This window comes from Cnephaeus nilssonii, assembly GCF_951640355.1.
Source record: "Cnephaeus nilssonii genome assembly, chromosome: 17".
Taxonomy (NCBI): Eukaryota; Metazoa; Chordata; class Mammalia; order Chiroptera; family Vespertilionidae; genus Cnephaeus; species Cnephaeus nilssonii.
In genome coordinates, this window is record NC_137088.1 from 7140137 (window position 1) to 7157963 (window position 17827).

The 17827-nt window shown below is 49.2% G+C and overlaps 1 protein-coding gene across 2 annotated transcripts in view; it reads left to right on the plus strand.

The window, feature by feature from the left end:
* Nucleotides 1-1978: 1978 nt before the first annotated feature.
* Nucleotides 1979-17827, plus strand: part of MYRIP (myosin VIIA and Rab interacting protein) — a 165226-nt gene continuing 149377 nt past the window's right edge. The window contains exon 1 of one of the 2 annotated variants that reach the window (XM_079795413.1): nt 1979-2370. The gene's annotated coding sequence lies outside the window, so the exon portion shown is untranslated. Of the gene's footprint in view, nt 2371-2665; nt 2725-17827 lie in introns of those variants that run through there. The other variant, XM_079795414.1, reaches the window with a different exon arrangement.

Sequence of the window (17827 nt, forward strand, 5' to 3'; positions counted from 1 at the left end):
AAGCATAGGTCTTCACAATGTCTGCAATGAATGCAAGTGTTTACCCGTGGCTTACTGTAGACCAGCAGGAGGCTCCTGGAGGAAAGCATTCACGAACTACCCGCAAACATTTGTGCAGATGTATTCCCACTGCTGAGTTCACCTCATGGTCCTTGTTCACCCACAAACAATCAGAATACCCAAGTCCTAGACAGCTCAAGGGTAGAGCATGACTGAAGCAAGGCAAATGAGTTTTTCTGGGCAGTTTAATATGCACTCCGGGAAAGAGAAAACTCGCCTCAATCTTGGATCCTGACCACTGAAGAGAAGATAAACCTGGAGGAGCTGCGAGGTGTCAGCTTAACAATGAAGTCCTTAGAATAGAGGACAGCAGAGAAGAGGAGGAGGAGGAGGAGGAGGAGGAGGAGGAGGAGGAGGAGGAGGAGGAGGAGGAGGAGGAGGAGGAGGAGGAGGAGGAGGAAGAAGAGGAGGAGGAGGAGGGAGAGAGAAGACGAAGGGAGTAGTGAGACAGAGATTCTAGGTATACTTGGGACCTCACTTGAACGCCTGATCCACATGTGCCTGAAGTTAGACCTAGCTTTTTGTATAACTAACGGTAAAAATAAGGACACTAGACAAATACATTTTCTCCTTTCTCTAGGAGACTACACAGAACATAATCTAGTAATGGTTGCCTCCAGGGAGAGGAATTGAGAGGCTGGGAGACAAGGATGGGAACTGTGTACCCACTTACACGTTTTAAATTTCGCACCACACAAATACGAATCAAGCACAGATAAATAAAATTAAACAATATAGAAACAAAATACAAACTTTCTTCCACTTGAACCAGTCTGTAGACAATAAAATCCCTTTAAGAGAGGAAACCAGATCTGTAGAGAAATCAACTTCTTTACCTTCCAAGTTCCCTTCTTAGAGGTTGTTTTTTTGTTTGTTTCTGTTGTGGACAGATCAACAAACGGGCAAGCCATCCATTTCTGTGGCGCAAATTTACACAGAGAACAGCCTCAATCCCCCGTCCTGTTGAGGATTCCAGGGTTTTAGGAATCAACAATGTAGCTCCACAAACGTTTTACTCTGACGGAGTGACTCCCATCCTGCAGTTAAAATTGACAATGTGGTTTCAGAGCCCAGAGGTCGGCACCGAGGCAGTCCGTCTTAGGAAGACTCCAGGCCTTGTGCCTGATGGATGCCAACGCGCCCTGAGGTCCTGGCCTGGCGCGGAACCTTCCAGCTCCCAGCGGCTCTCCCAAGGCCCTGGAGCTCCCCTCCGTCCAGGGCCCGGGCGCGTCCCTCATCCGCAGCAATCTTGGGGCGCCCTTCTGCCAACGCGGGCTCACTAACCGGCGGCGCGACAGCGAAGGGACTTCGGGGAGTTGGGGCGCGCCGTGGCCCGGGACAGCTCTCCAAGCCCAGAGCGAACCCAGTCCGTGTGTGGAGCGGATGAGCGTCGCTAGCACAGTAGATTCGAAAGGACGAAAGGAGTCCAGCCCGGGGGGTGGGTCAGCACGGTGACGAAATGCCCGGGACAGACTGTGGAGTGAGCGAGAGTTGTCTCCGGAGAAGGGCCACGCCGCGCCTGGGGAAGCGCGGGCGGGAGGGCGCCCGCACTCCGGCCCGCGAGCGGCGGCCTTGGGAGAGCCAGGCCGGCCCCGGATCCGGTGACCCGTCACTCCGCGGCCAGGCCGGGCCGGACCCCGGTGCTCAGGGGCGGGGGACAGGGAAAAACCTTCCTTCCAAGCTGGGAATGACCTGAGGTCTCGCTCGGGGGATCCCGGGCCGAGGCCGCGACCCCGCACTGCGCCGCCAGGGAGCGCCCAGGAGGGGTCGCGGAGCCCCAGCCCCGCCTCCTCCACAGGCGCCCCGCCCTCCCCGCGCGTGCGGCCCGCGCCCCGGAGGAGCTCGGAGGTACCCGCGGGCTGGCAACCCCTGCCCCGGCGCAGCGTCCTCGCGCCCCGCCCCTCCCGCCTCGCGCCCCGCACGCGCTCCGCCCCGCCCCCCGCACGCGCTCCCGCCCCGGGCGCCTCTGATTGGCCCGCAGCTGGGCCAGCGGGTGTCAGCGGCGGCTGCGGCCAAGCGGGCCCTGGATGCCTGCGGCGCGGGCGCCTCCCTCGCAGCCGCGGCCCCGCGCTCCCGCCTCCAGGCGGCTCCCGGATTCCCGCTGCGGCTGCGGTTCTGGCGGCCGAGCCCCGCGGCGTTGCAGCTCAGGTCCGCGCGCCGACCCGCCGCGCCCCTGCCTCGCAGCTCGCAGCCTCCTACTCCGCGCGCCGCGCTGCGGCAGGTGCCCCAGGAACCCCGGGGCGCGGTGGCCTGAGCCTGGCCGCCGCCGATGACCCGGGTCACGGACCTGCTCCAGCCTGGCTACCTTGCGTGAGTACCGGCCCCTCCCCTCCCCTTCCCCTTCCCTCCCGCGGCTTTGCGCCATTGCCCCTCTTAGGTTGCGGCAACTTCGGGGGTGGGTGTGTGGCACACCGCGTGCGGGTCCCGACCCAGGGTCCCCGACAGACCAGTCCGCCCCTGCGGAGGGGCTCAGGCCGGGGGGTTGAACTTGCTAGGGCGTCGCTGCAGAGTGGGGACCTCGCCTCGCTCCCGCGGCCGGGGCTGGAGCTCGCCTCTGCGTTTCCCCGGCGGTTCTGTCCCCACCCGCCACGTAGCTCTCGGGCTGCGGTTCACCGCGCACCCACTACGCTGCGGGCGCGCCGGCGGGGCGCCTGAAGCCGTCGGGTAAGCGTCCGCATCAGCCCCACGCAGCTGACTCGACTCTTCCGGACTCTTAATTTCAGTAAAATGGGATCATCAGGGACTCGGTCAAGGTCACGGCTGGTGCACGGAGTAGGAATCTGACTCGATTGCCTGTGGTCGGGTCCTCGGGCTGCCTGGAGAGGGGAAGAAGGTGGTGGGGGTGGGGGTGGGGGTGGTCACCTCAGCTTCATCCCAGTCTCTTCCTCATACTCCCTTCCCCCAACTCCGCCTTATTTGGAGAGGTCAGGAGCTGATCCCAAGGCACCCCGCGGGGGACCTGCGGGATGAGAGCGTAGAAGCCACTGGGCCACTGGGCGGTGGGAACCCCTGGACCTGCGGCAGCTGCAGCATCCTCTCCGTTACCGGTCGGTTTGCTAACGTCTCGGCAGGGTTGGGAGAATTTGCTAGGTGCCTGCTCCATCTCCTTCTGCCAAATGAGCCCTGTGCCCTGGAGATACGGTATCCAGTATCCGAGGGACTCGAACTGCACACACCAGTTTGGGCCCAGTGACTTCCTAAGAAAGGTACCGGCTCCCATCAGCTTTTAGGAAATGCCTTGAGTTTAGGTTCATTGCTGCTCCCTCTCCCCACCCTTGATCTGGATGTTTCCCCTTTTTCACAGGGGATGGTGGAGTCCGGTCTCAGGATGTGTAAATGTTGTCAGGTGTGACTCTTTTACTCCAGATCCTTTGAGGCGGCTCCTGGGGGGCTGTGAGTGGCTCTCAGGACTTTGGGCAGGGGAGAGGGTTGCCCCTCCTCTTCTGAGGTTATCACCCCGTTTCCCCAACTCCGTCTGCCTTGCCCCAGCTCAGTGGTGAGATGACTACTTTTTTTGTGTGTCAAGTTTGACAAACATCTTTGAGCCTCAACTTTTAAATCTGTAAAATGGAACGATTCCTGCCTTTTAGTCTCCCCAAGGCAGTTGGGGGGTCAGGGGACCTGATAGATGTAAAAGTGGAAGGAAGATGGTCCAGGAGGAACTGAACTATGGGTGGAAATGGAGGCCATTGAAAGCAATTTTTACAGCAGCCTCTATAGGACCCGATTTACAGATCTAAAAGTCCTTCTTTCCAGGGAAATTCGGTTTGGTAAGACTTTGGAAAGAGGACTTTCCATCTTCCCGTTCCTCCTCTCCTGGCCATGGCAATTTAAACCAACAGTGGCATAGACCGTGCCCGGTCTCCTCTCTCCCTGCCCAGAGGGACAGAGGAGTGTTCCTCTGTGTGGCCTTGGCCTTCCGTTCAGTTGATTCACAGACTGAAATACCTCATTGAGAACGGAGCATCTCCCCCCTCCTCCCCTGGTTATTACTGTGCTTTATAAGCCTTCCTGGTTATTATTGTGCTTACCCAGACTTCGGTCACAAAGGCCAGCTAAGGACAGAAGACTGGCCAGACCTGGGTGAGTTTGTTTTAACATTAGGTCAGTGGATTGTCACAAAATGAGCACACCTGTGGGACCAGCGACCAGAGTAAGAGCTAGAATGTTCCCAGTCTTCCCGTTACCCCTACAGGCACTGTCACCCAAGGGTAACCAGCACCCTGCTTAGTTTTGTCAGGCGAGTTTTATTTTTATGACTGTTACTTTTATTTTATCACAGTTTCAAAGCAAAAAATGAAACTGCTGATTTTCTACCTCCTTTTTAAATGTGTGCAAACCAAAGGTAGCTATACCTCAGCCAGTTCAGACTCTGAACCGAGGGTCCCCGCAACACCCTGGTCCTTGGTTCTTGGGTGGTGCAACCAGCTGGGTCCCCGATATCACAGTGCCGACATTAAAATATGGAGGCTGGTTTATTCTTGGAGTGCATTTGAAAAATGCAGATCTGAAAGAGTGTGATGATAAAACATGAATGAGTAAAATATGTGAATGAGTTCTCACTTGAAACATAAAAATGGAATTAATTTGTGCTCTTCAAAGTTGGGAATCGGTGAAAAGCACAGAATTTCCCGGCTGTGATTTGGGAGCTGTTTGTGCCGTTGCCACCTGGTGGCGCCACCTTGGCAGGAGAACTGAAATGCCCACCTTCCTTTCCCAGGCCCTCGGAAAGGAATCTCCAAAAGTTGATTTCCAAACACCATAGTTTTCCCAGTGTCTGGCAGGCAGACCTCTCTCTCCTCGGGTGCCTGCTGAGCTCATGGATAGAACACTACCCCAGCGTGTTAGGAGGGTGGCCTGTGGGTTGGGGCAGGTGGAGCTGAGACACTATTTATTGCCTTCTCTTTAGTGATACGGAGCTGCAGTATGTCCTTGGAACTTTAAGGAGGGTCCGCTGAGAAGTTGACCGAGGTGTAGTTAGGGTTCTTTTGCTGTCATTTCACCCCAGAATCCCCCCCAAAGGCATGAGAGAAGGAGATCTCTTTCCTGGAGCTGGTCGCTCTTCTCACAGAGCGCTGTCCACGGTGAACTTGCAGAATAAATAGGCCTGGGTTGTAGCCAAAGTGCTGCTGGAAGAAGAGCCCTCTGCCTTCCTCAGCATGGGGGCCACGTTGCCAGGGGAACCCTCAGCGGGGTGAGGATGCCGTCCCCAGCTGTGGAAACCCAAGAGAACCCAGCCAGCCCCCTTCTCCTGTGCATCCCTTCCCATTTTACTGTCAGTGTGGCTCAGATGCTGTTTAGATGATTGTATTCATGTCATGGCTGCCATGCCTCTGTTTGGTTAGTGCTGGGTATTTGCCATTGTGCTAGACACTGTATAAATATTAATTAAATCTTCACAGTGGGAGGAAGGTGGCTTTCCCATTTTATAGATGAAGAAGCTGGGCCTTGAAAACAAAGCACTCTTGCCTGGCCGGCGTGGCTCAGTGGTTGAGCATCAACCTATGAACCAGGAGGTCACGGTTCGATTCCCGGTCAGGACACATGCCTGGGTTGTGGGCTGGGGATTGAGAAAGCAGCTGAAGGTATGCAGAAGGCAGCCGATTAATGATGTTTCTCTCTCATCATTGATGTTTCTCTCTCTTTCCCTTCCTCTCTGAAATAAATAAAAATATATTTAAAAAAAGAAAGAAAATAAAGCATTCTTTTAAGTGTATACTCTATGGCAGTGGTCAGCAAACTCTTTAGTCAACAGAGCCAAATATCAACAGTACAACGATTGAAATTTCTTTTGAGAGCCAAACTTTTTAAACTTAAACTTCTTCTAACGCCACTTCTTCAAAATAGACTCGCCCAGGCCGTGGTATTTTGTGGAAGAGCCACACTCAAGGGACCAAAGAGCCACATGTGGCTCGCGAGCCGCGGTTTGCTGACCACTGCTCTATGGGACCTAGAGTGAGGATTGAGGCTGTTCTTTCAGAATTGAGGCAATTCTCCCTAGCTGAATTGTAGGGTGAAAACCCTGCTAGGTTTTGAATATTTCTTTAGTCCTCCCTGGCACCTAGCATAGTACTTTACATTTAGTAGCTACTTAGACTAAGTATGAGGTTGCTGAGCAAGAGGGAAATTCAGACACTGAAGGTTGAGAATTTGGGGTTGAGTCCACACAACCTGTAACATTGGGACTGTGTGTACGCCCATCACATGTAGTTTTCTTCCATGTTTAAAGTTTTAGGTACATAGAGGCCTGTCATTTATTTTTGTGAATTCCTTTTTCTCACCCAGTATTGTTTTTGACGTGTGTTGATTACATATGTTGATAATTGTAGGTGTAATATTTCTTTGATATCCCAGAGTTTAAATAGTCCCCACTGATGGACAAAACGATGCTTTTACCTTTTGCTGTTATAAATAGGATTGCGGGGGGGGGGGGGTATCCTTGATAAGATCTTGTAGAAACACACATGAGGGTGTCTAGGGTGTGTACCTCCAGAAGCTGAATATCTGGGTAGTAGGATACTCTTGCATCAACATCTGTCTGTTATTTCAACCCTCCTAGGCTTTGCAAATTGCCCTGTGAGTCGTGTGCCACTTACCTCTCCCACTAGCTCTCTGCTGGGAGTTCCTTGGATCCTCATATCCTTGAGTGTGCCTGGCATTAACCAGATGGTCTAATTTTGGTTAATTTGTTAATCAGAAATGTATTTCACTGCTCTTTTACCAAGTACTTTCCATTTCCCTTAGAGTTCTTAAAATATATATATATATATATCTGGGTTTTCAAGTTTGGTTTTCTATGCATTGCTATTTTATACTAGGCAATACTTTAAAACTCATCTGAAATTTATATTTCTGTATAGTGTGAGGCAGGGATCTAATTGTTTTCCATATTGAAAACTATCCCATTATTATTTAATGCATAGTTAACTATTTCTTATTTTGTTGTTGCTATTTCTGTCATGTATAATTTCTGTTATATTTCTGGATCTGTTTCTTCACTCTGTTCTTTTTGTGATTCCTGAGCTAATACCATTTTCATTTAATTATTAAAGCTTTGTCATCAGTCTTCCCTTTTTAGCCTTTTTCTTCCAAATTGTCTTGGCTATTCTCGACCATTTAGGCTTTGACATGAATTTTAGGATCTAGCCTAAAATACCCTTCCCATGAAAAATACTGTTACCAAAGTTTGATAAAATATCAAATTATTTTCTTTTTCTTCAAATATAGCGCTAATCGAACATTTTCACTTTGCATTCTTTACTGTGAAATTTGGTCTCCATTTTACATGGACTCACTTTAAGTGACTCTTCTCTGGTACCAGATATCCTTGAATAATAAGGACCACGTGAATATAATTTTTTAAAGCACAATTAAGATCTTTCTTTTATTAAAAGACATATGAGCAGCATTAATGTCAATAATTATTCTTTGTCGTTATTTTTATCTTCCTAATAATGCATTTCGTTTATGTACCATAATTTAGTCAACAAAATCATTGGTGTTTTTTTAAAAAATTTTTTTATTGATTTCAGAGAGGAAAGGAGAGGGAGAGAGAGATAGAAACATCAATGATGAGATGAAATCATTGATTGGCTGCCTCCTGCATGCCCACACTGGGGATGGAGCCCGCACATGTGCCCTGACTGGGAATGGAACTGTGAACTCCTGGTTCATAGGTCAACACTCAACCACTGAGCCACATCAGCTGGGCAACAAAATCATTCTTTACAACATTAAGCAGTTACTTTTTATTGTATCTCCATCTTTGTACTCATCTTTATTTTCTTAGGATGAATTACTTTGTCAAAATTTGTTTACTTTTAAAAAATCTTTGATCCATATTGCGGAATAATCTTCCAGGAGAGTTTATACATTTACTTTGCTATTGGTAGTGTGTGGATGTGCCAGATCCCCATGCCTTGCCAACAATGAGTATAATCATTCATCAACATTGCCAGTTTCACAGGCCGAGGAAAAAACCCAGAATCTTGTTTTTCACTTCGCTTTTTTCCCCCTAGTGAGGCAGAACATAGCCTCGTGTTTACTGCGGACTTCAGTACAGAGTTTTCCAATATAGACTTTTCCATGAGGGCTGTTTCTTTCACTTTCTGTACATCATCACTTGGTGGTTTTGCGAGGACTATCAGATTGTTTTAAACAGATAATGTTCAGATATTAACTGTTAAATATCGTTCCATCATGTGAAAATACCATATTTTATTAATCTGTTCCTCCACGATGGACATTTGATGGCTTCTCTATTTTTTTAAAACTGTTATGTTGATGTGTGCAGCAAACATCTTTGAACTACATGTAGGCACTTGCAAAAGAAATTCTTGAGGACATATGCCCAGAAGTGGAATTGCAGGGTCATAGTTTATGTAAAGTTACAATTTGACCATTTGGTGCCCAGGATGGCTATATTCAAACTGCCAGAGCAATGTATACATATAGTATCTGTACATTAAAGGAACAATAATATGGGAGAAGGAAGAATAAAGGTGTTAAAGTAAAAAGTGCATATGTATGTATGTTTGTATACATATAAATATCCTAAAGTTCATTTAGAAAGCTCAGAGGTTTTGGACCTTTTCTTTTTTTTTTTTTTAAATATATTTTATTGATTTTTCACAGAGAGGAAGGGAGAGGGATAGAGAGCTAGAAACATCGATGAGAGAGAAACATCGACCAGCTGCCTCCTGCACGCCCCCTACCGGGGATGTGCCCGCAACCAATGTACATGCCCTTGACCGGAATCGAACCTGGGACCTTCCAGTCCGCAGACCGACGCTCTATCCACTGAGCCAAACCGGTTTCGGCGGTTTTGGACCTTTTCATTTTGAATCTTGCATCATATATGTAATTATATATAAGTACTAGTGGTCCGGTGCATGAAATTCGTACACTTGGGGGCGGGGGGAGGAGGGTCCTTCAGCCCAGCCTACACCCTCTCACAGTCTGGGAGCCCTCAGGGGATGTCCGACTGCCACGGAGGTGGGAGAGGCTCCAGCCACTGCCGCTGCGCTCACCAGCCTTGAGCCTGGCTCTGGCTGAGCAGTGCTCCCCCTGTGGGAACGCACTGCCCACGAGGGGGCAGCTCCTGCGTTGAGCGTCTGCCCCCTGGTGGTCAGTGCATGTCATAGCGACTGGTCGTTTTGCTGTTCGGTCAATTTGCATATTAGCCCTTTATTATATGGGATGTAAATCATAAATAGCATATAAACATTTACTTCACTAAGGAGAATTGGTAAGGGTTTAAGAATAAAAGGTCAGCTATTTCATGATGCCTTCAATCAGGGTAGCCTGCAGGAGGAGGTGAGCACCCATTGAGGACCAGCGAAGCCCCTTGACCCAGCTCTGTGCCACCCCATCTAGGGCATGGGTGCCACCATTGGACAATTACCCCTTTTCATCATACCTTCTTTTAAAATTTAGAAGAACTTGGTTGGGGTAACTCCGAAGAACTAATGGGCCATGAAACACCCTAATGTGAATGTGTTTATGTGACCAGTTGCTAGTGACAGTAAGACCAGAGTAGCATGGAGCCTCCAGAAGGTTATGGGGGGTGGGGGGAGGCTGAATGATGGACTTGGTTGGGAGTCAGGCTCCTCACCCATTTCAAACTCTCTCGGAGAATCAATTCTGCATTTGTGTAAGGAGAGTAAAAGCGGTACGAAACTGCCTAAATGCTGTTTGAAAACCAGTTTTGGTTTTGTATTCAACCATGTGTTATTTCCCCCCATTACCTTCCCTAAGTAATCCTACCTAATAAAAGAGTGATATGCAAATTGACCGCACCTTCGCTACGCCTAAGCCATGCTCACCAGCCAATCAGGGTGAGTATGCAAATTAACCCAACCAAGATGGCGGTAAATTTGCATATCAAGACAGCATAGGAAGAAGCCAAGTGCTGCAGAAGGGAGCGAAGCTGCGGAGAAGGGAGGCAAGCAGGCGGGGCCGGCCAGCGGAGAAGGGAGGCAAGCAGGCGGGGCGGGGGAGAGCGTACCAGGAAGCCCTATTGCAGGAGTCTTCCTGCAAGGGGCTACTAGTCTTATATAATAAAGGCTAATATGCAAATAGACCGAATGGTGGAATGACGGGTCGCTATGATGTGAACTGACACCAGGGGGCAGACCGCTCAGCCAGAAGCCGGGCTCACGGCTGGCGAGAGCCTCTCCTGCCTCCGCAGCAGTGCTAAGGACCCCTCGGGGATGTCCGCCTGCCGGCTTAGGGGAGTGAGAGGGTGCAGGCCAGGCTGAGGGACTCTACCCGCTCCCCGCCTCGTGCACGAATGTCGTGCACCTGGCCTCTAGTAATGAGATAATTTTTTTGGTATACGTTTAGATATCATTAACTGGGGGAAGGGAGAGGAGGGTGGGGAACACTCTATGGAAAGTTGTTTTGTGGCTTTTTGTGATTTACAGTGTAATGCCACTGGTGCTTTTTGTGATACGCGATCTGCAGCTGAGATACCCAGTCCATTCTGTGGGCTGAACATAATCTCACTGAGCAGACACTTGGGAAGAAACGTAACTGCCTCCAGGTGTGCAGGGCCATTTTCTAGGTGTGGAGGCCTAGATGTCCCTGGAGAAAAGGAAATAACCCAGGCCTCTTCACATTATGCTTTTTTTTTTTTTTCCTGAAGATACTCCAATGTACATAAGCGGTTCCCCCAACCCCGACCCCTTTCCTGACCTCTTGAAAACCGGTCTCAAGCACCATGTCACTTTCTCTGTGTAGCTCCGGCCTCAGAAAATACGGCAGGGGCTGCCTTTGTGTTTGTGTCATGTAAATGTGGTTTTGTGCCTTTTGAAAAGCAATTTATTGATCATTCGGGACTTTGATTTACTAGAATGACACGCATCCAGAGTACTCGAGATTGGTCTCTTCCTTTTATGGCTAATTAGAAGGAAAATTTAAAATGCTGTTTTAACCGAATCCTTGTTGAAAGTCTCTTAGAAATCCGCCAGTGCGTTTTCCAGCTCCTCCATCCAGTGAATGTCAGGTGCCCCTCCCAGGACTGCGGATCTTGCCGCCTGGTGCCTGCGAGCCTGAGATTCCCCCGACGGCCCATTGCGGTCCCAGCTCTGAATCCTTCCTGCCACCCGAATCCAAGCTCTCAGGTGCCTGAGGCTTGCTCTTCCCACTCCCACCAGCTTCACTTTCTGCCTCAGTTACCCTGCCCTCAGGCTGCTGCTGATGGTGGATGGCGATGTAATGCTGAATTTTCCCCTTCTCTTCTGTACATAATCCGAAAGCAAGGAGGAGAATGAGAAACAAAACACCAAACACACCTTTTTTATTTTTTTGTTAAGAGAACACTTATTGGGTAAATTACAGAGATATAAAAAGGAATTCCTAGAAGAAAGGGGTTTAGGAAACAAGTTATGGAGGTTAAGGAGGGGGGAAGCACATGGGGAACGGGAAAGACACGGGCATGTCCCCCAGGAAGGAGAGCACGCTGGGTCCCCCATCCTAAGGGTTTTAAGGGCTGAGATTTAAGGGGGGAGGGTCCCAGGGAAAGATCTTAATAGAATATTGAGCAGTTTTCCAGGTGTGTCTATTCAGGGTTGTGGTCTCCTCTGATGGATTGACCAGCACCAGGGCACAGGGTCATTATTCAGTGCGGCTGGTCCTGAGGTCAGCCAGGGCTGGTTTTGCTGCTTTTCTGGGCCTGGAGCTGAAATACAACCGAGGCCTAGATGTTATCTCTAGGGAGGAAAGGTCAGGGGGTCCAAACCTCATGCCCAGCGATATGCGAGGGGAGGAAAAGTCACCCTGTGGGCGAGTCCCACCCTACCATTGAGTGTCCATTGCTAGGCACCTGGGGCTTTCCGCCCCGCTAACTTCTGTACCTGGCCCGTTGTTCTTGCTCTGCTCATGGTTGTCTAACGTCCTCAGCATTCCCCCCTCAATGGTTTTGGCTCTGAAATATTTCAGAGTAAAGGGGTGCGGGGTCTCTTCTGCAGCTGCATCCTGCTGAAAGGTGGCGCTGTTTTTCTTCAGAGCCAAGAGAGTCTTACTCTCTGTCAGAGGGACATGAGGCCTGGGCGCGGAAGGAGGTGGCCATGGTGTCTCGAGGTGGTATTCCTGGACTAGGAGTAGGGCTTGTAACCTGGTGGAGACAAACCGTGTTATAATCTTAGTATTATTGGGGGGTAGTAGAAAAAATGTCTGGGCATAAGGGATTTCTGACCGTTTGCAATTGGTCCCTTGCAGAAAAGATCCAGTTGAAGGATGGTGTTGTGATGAATGCTCCTGTTTAGAGGCCATGACTCCCTATCAAGGAACTTATATTGTGGCCAGACTGAATTACAATAGAATTAGTCTTTTCTTTTAATGTCTGCAGGTCAAATGGCACCCAGTTAGTCAAGATACAGCCCAAGGGATTCCCATCAGGTACAGTTTGTTGATTCCCCATCTGGAAGGAAGAAAAGGTTAGGAATTAGAGAGCCCAGCATCCTGGGGTCAATTCTGGGTCCCAGCGCTCAAGGACTAGCATCTGACGTCTCAGCCATCTAGCGGGGATAAGACAGGAGGGTACGAGGCGGTCTCACCATAATCTCAGAGGAGGGGAAGTGAAACCTTACCGAGTGATGGGGGTCTCCACAGAGCTGGGTGAGGTGGGATATGCCTGGGAATCTGGGAGCAGGCAAGTCTGCTCGACAGGACAAAGGAGCAGGAAAGAAAAATAGAGCTAATGTGTCCAGGAGTAAAGGGGTTGTATAGATAGAAGCGTTTTGCAAAAGCTAGAACAACAAGAATTATGACAAATGGTTTGGTGGAAGGAAAAGAACATTTTAATTCTCGTAATTTTAAGTAAAAGGATCAGAGAAAAATGAAACATTGCTTTGGAGATTTGTAACCAAATATTTAAGAACATTAGATCATAGTCTATTGAAACACCCCCCCCTCCACAATCACCCACATTGTTATTAAAGAGCCAAATTAAGACCAATTTATTTACTGCATTAAGTCTAGTTTCAATTTGATGGTTTGCATGAACACAATAAGAATAGCAATTACCGTATTTTCCGGCATATAAGACGACTGGGCGTATAGAAGATTTTCCTGGGTTAAAAAGTCATCTTATATGCCGGAAAATATGGTAATTGTATGGGCTCTTTTAAAATCTGCTTTGCTGCCAGCCGGCATAGCTCAGTGGTTGAGCATCGACCTATAAACCAGGAGGTCACAGTTCAATACCTTAAGAGTTCTGTAATCTTATCCATAGAATTCTGTAGCACACCTTTAATTATCCTGGAAGTAGCTAACATTAATTAAAGTATGTGTTTCTGCACCTCCCACTGATGGGAGATGTATTGCTGAGCCTGCCATGGATCAGGCTACTGTGAAAGATCATTAAACCATTTCCCTCCTGCCATGGTACTGAATTGGAGATTTCCTTTTTATTGCCTGGCACAGCTTCACTCTCCTCTTCTTTATCTATTCAGTAAGATATTATCTAGGATCAGATCTCTAAAATGTTGTTGCTTATATATCTTTGAATATCGCCACAGTTTGAAAGGCCTAGCTGAGCACAGTATCTTATTGTAAGCTCTTCTATTTGAAACGATTTTCCTTTTGAAAATGTATACTCCAGTCTAGTTTAAACATTTATTTCAACTTTCACTATATTGAGGCTTCAAAAAAAAGAAAGAAAGAAAGAAAGAAAGAAAGAAAGAAAGAAAGAAAGAAAGCTATTTATTGCGCTTGGACCTTGGATCATTGAAGAAACCACAGCATGAAAAAGGGTCAGATCAGAGAGGTGTTTTGAAAATCATCTGGTCCAGAGGTAGGAAACTGATCATCTCATCAGTGGTACACTGATGAGACTAGTGGACTCCATGAATGTGAGTCCCTGGTGAAACTTTTTTTTTGCCATGAAATTAGTGCCTTGGTCAGTTACAACACAGTAGGGGAAACCATGACAGTGAATTAACTATTCTGTAAGTAATGGATAAAGGTGCAGGCAGGAGCTTACAGGCACCAGGCAAATCTACATGTGTCTCTTCCAGGGAGGAATCATCACCCCCTCCATGACGAAAGGGTCTAGTATAATCACTCGGCCACCAGGTACTGGACTGGTTTCCTCCCCCCACAGCCACTAGGCCCGTGGTTGGCAAACTGCGGCTCGCGAGCCACATGCAGCTCTTTGGCCCCTTGTGTGTGGCTCTTCCACAAAATACCATGGCCTGGGCCAGTCTGTTTTGAAGAAGTGGCATTAAAAGAAGTTTAAGTTTAAAAAAATGTGGCTCTCAAAAGAAATTTCAGTCGTTGTACTGTTGATATTTGGCTCTGTTGACTAATGAGTTTGCCGACCACTGCCCTAGGCACCTGCTGTCAAGCGGAAATGGCATAGAAGAAGTCGGGCTCAAGCAGCACGGGCAGATGGTGCACCCCGCTCTGTCTCCTATGTCTGTTGCTTTGTCTCCTCCCCGTCAATCCACACCTTTGTCCTCATAGGCAGTTCCTGATGATCAAACAACGTAAGATGAAAAAAATCACAGGCCTGATTTGTGGATGATTCTCTGAGATATCATTAATGCCAACCGGAAGTGGACAACTGTAACATTACGCCCCCACTCAGGGCTGGCTGAAGGATAGCAGTGAAGGGTAATCCTTCTGGGAGGCAGGATTCAAGCAGTACATTGAGTTCCATGTTGTCTGGACTTAGAGATGTTTGGAGGAATGGTTCTTCATCAATTCATGGGCAGGAGCTAAAAGTATGGCAGGATGGGGAAGAACAGGATTGGGAGGTCCGTGACAAGGAGGTCTGGGAAAGAGGATCACGGGTGATGGACCGCTCAGAGGAGCACGGCTCATATGTGGATATCTATGTGGACGTTCTCAATAATCAGGAAAACAAGATGGCGCCTGGGGTGTGGGTGGTGGGTCAGGCAGCCTCTTCCCCAGTGCTTATTCACTGACCTCTTTTTTTTTTTTAAATATATTTTATTGATTTTTTTTACAGAGAGGAAGGGAGAGGGAGGGAGAGTTAGAAACATCGAAGAGAGGGAAACATCGATCAGCTGCCTCCTGCACACCTCCTACTGGGGATGTGCCCGCAACCAAGGTACATGCCCTTGACCGGAATCGAACCTGCGACCTTTCAGTCCGCAGGCCGACGCTCTGTCCACTGAGCCAAACCAGCTAGGGCTTCACTGACCTCTTGACCAGAATGGTCATGGCAGCAGGGCCCAACCACATGGCTGCGCATGGGTCCAACATCATAGACTTCCTCTCCGCATGCCTACTCTATTACCACGGGGGGCGGCGGGGGAGAGAGTGGGGGGCAGGCGCGGCTATCTTCCCAATAGCAGAGACAGGGAGAAGGCAAAGAGGTCAGGCGTTTGTGGCCTCACTCTTCTTGGAGTAGGATATCCAGTGGTGTGAGTGTGTGCCTCAGCAGAAGGGACAGGGGGCCTCAGGACATGGAGGGGAAGACTGGTTTTGGGGGGAAGCTGCAGTCTCGTCTAGGAAACCTTGTGTAGCCACATCCGCTGTGGCCCAGGAATGACTGTGTGGCACTGGTTGGCCGAGCTGCCTATCACGTTGCGCCCCACAGCCTGTGCATGGAAGGCAGGGAGCTGGCGATGCCCGTGTGTCCCGGTGAGAAGATGTTGGGCAGCTGTCTGGACCGCTGGAGCTGCTGAAACCTGGGGTCCAGCAGGGGAGGCCGACCGTGAACAAGGACCGTGGTGATGAGAGTTCTCAGTGGGGTCACGGTTAACAGCCAGGTGTGCCCTTTATGACAAAAGATAAAGAAAGAGGATAGATATGGTCACCACCAGCCCAGCCCAACGTAGAAGGGCTCCATGTATACTGGCCACGCTTGCATTCTTTGCCACGAGAGCAGGAAAGCCTGCCTCTGGTGCCACCTGCCATCCTGGGACGGAGGAGGGAGAGGGAAGGAGTGGCCCCATTGGAGAGTTGAACTTTGAACTGCCTGAACCTTTTCCAGGAGGAAGGAGTTCTAATCAGAGTAAACAGGCGGGGTGGAGTCCTTTTTCTCGGCGTTCTTCTCTTCTTAGAACTCTCACATGAACCACGTAGTGGCTCCCCCTTACCTGCCTCTGTCCTTGCTCACCTCGCCATCTTCCCCACCTGAGTGGCCCCAGGAAGGCACAGATGCGGGGCCTCCAGGTGCTCCCTTATTTAGGACCCTGCAGTGGCTCCCAGGCCCCTCAGGTGAAGGTCCCAGTTCTTGAACTCGGCTTCAGAACCTCCCTCCACAACCCTGCAGCAGATGTACAGAGTGATAAGTGCATCTCTGAGGGATGCCTCTGTCTGCAGTCTTCCATCCGCCTGGACACCTAGCCAATCTCGCCCCTCCTTAGGGCCCTGGCCCAGGCACCACCAGCTCCTGGGGAGCTCCCCATCTCTCCTCGGTGCAGTGGCTCACACAGCCCATTCCTCAGGTAGCCCTTCCCACACGGCCTGACTCTCCTTGATTGCAAGCTGTCCCAGCCTCTGCTCAGGGAAGGTAGGCACGACTAGGAGAAGTCTGTGGACCGAAAACCCAGGCCCGGCCGCTGTTGTTTGCTTGTACTGTCCTTGTGGTGTTTACACATAAATGGATACTTCTAAGTGAGTGCCTGATAATGATTTGCTCTCTTTGGAAGGTAAATACTCGCCCTTTTCATCTACTATTAGTTTTCTTAATTCCTTTATTTTGAGGACATATGCAACTGTAAATGTTAGCCTACCATGTTTGATCACACATTTAGAATCGATGAAGTCTGAATTAGGGAGTTTTAATGTATATATATATTTTCATAGTCTTATGAGCTCCACTGTAATTATGTGGTCTAGTTTCAAACACAGCCAGCTGCCAACTCTTATCTTGATGCACTTTTATTACAGACAGAAGAAATGTACCAGGCTTTTATATAGTGAAGGGAGCAGAAAGCATCATTATCCAGGTGAAACTGAAGAGCACATTCTCAGTAGGCTGAGGAATTATTTTTATCGAGTGTTCATTAGGCTGTCCTCTGTGCTGGAGATCATGGTGCAATTACCCAAAGGATGGGAAGCAGACAGGGAGACATGACAGGGTTTCCACTGTATTCAGAGCCTCAGAACCCGAACGCAGACGTAGGGGACTGAAGGCATGGCTCTAATTCAAGATGGCAGAGAAATGCACCGAGCTCTAACACAGACGCCGGGCTTTTGTTTCTTATAAGTCCCGTCATTGCAGAGAAAGCCAGAAAATGTAATCAAGGTTTATAAAGCAGGTCATGTGTTTGCCAACAATGTGTAATGTGTGTCTATGTGTGTACTCATCAGAGTTCTCCAGAAAAGCAGAACCAATAGGATGTGTGTGTATACATATACACTGAGGGGCCAGATTATTATGATCTCTGAACGCATAATAATCTGGCCACTCAGTGTGTGTGTGTGTGTGTGTGTGTGTGTGTGTGTGTGTGTATTAGAGGCCCAGTGCATGAATTCGTGCATGGGTGGGGTCCAGCCAGCTTGGCCAGGGGGAGGGGAGAGGGGGACATGGGCGGTTGGCCACCCTGCCTGCTGGTCGAACTCCTGGTCGAGGGGACAATTTGCATATTAGTCTTTTATTATATAGGATATACACTGAGTGGCCAGATTATTATGCGTTCAGAGATCATCATCATCTGGCCACTCAGTGTATATGTATACAATAAAGGTATTTATTATAAGGAATTGGCTCACATGATTATGTAGACTGACAGATCCCAAGACCTGCAGCTGGAGAACCAGGGGAGCCAGTGGTGTAGGTCTGGTCCAA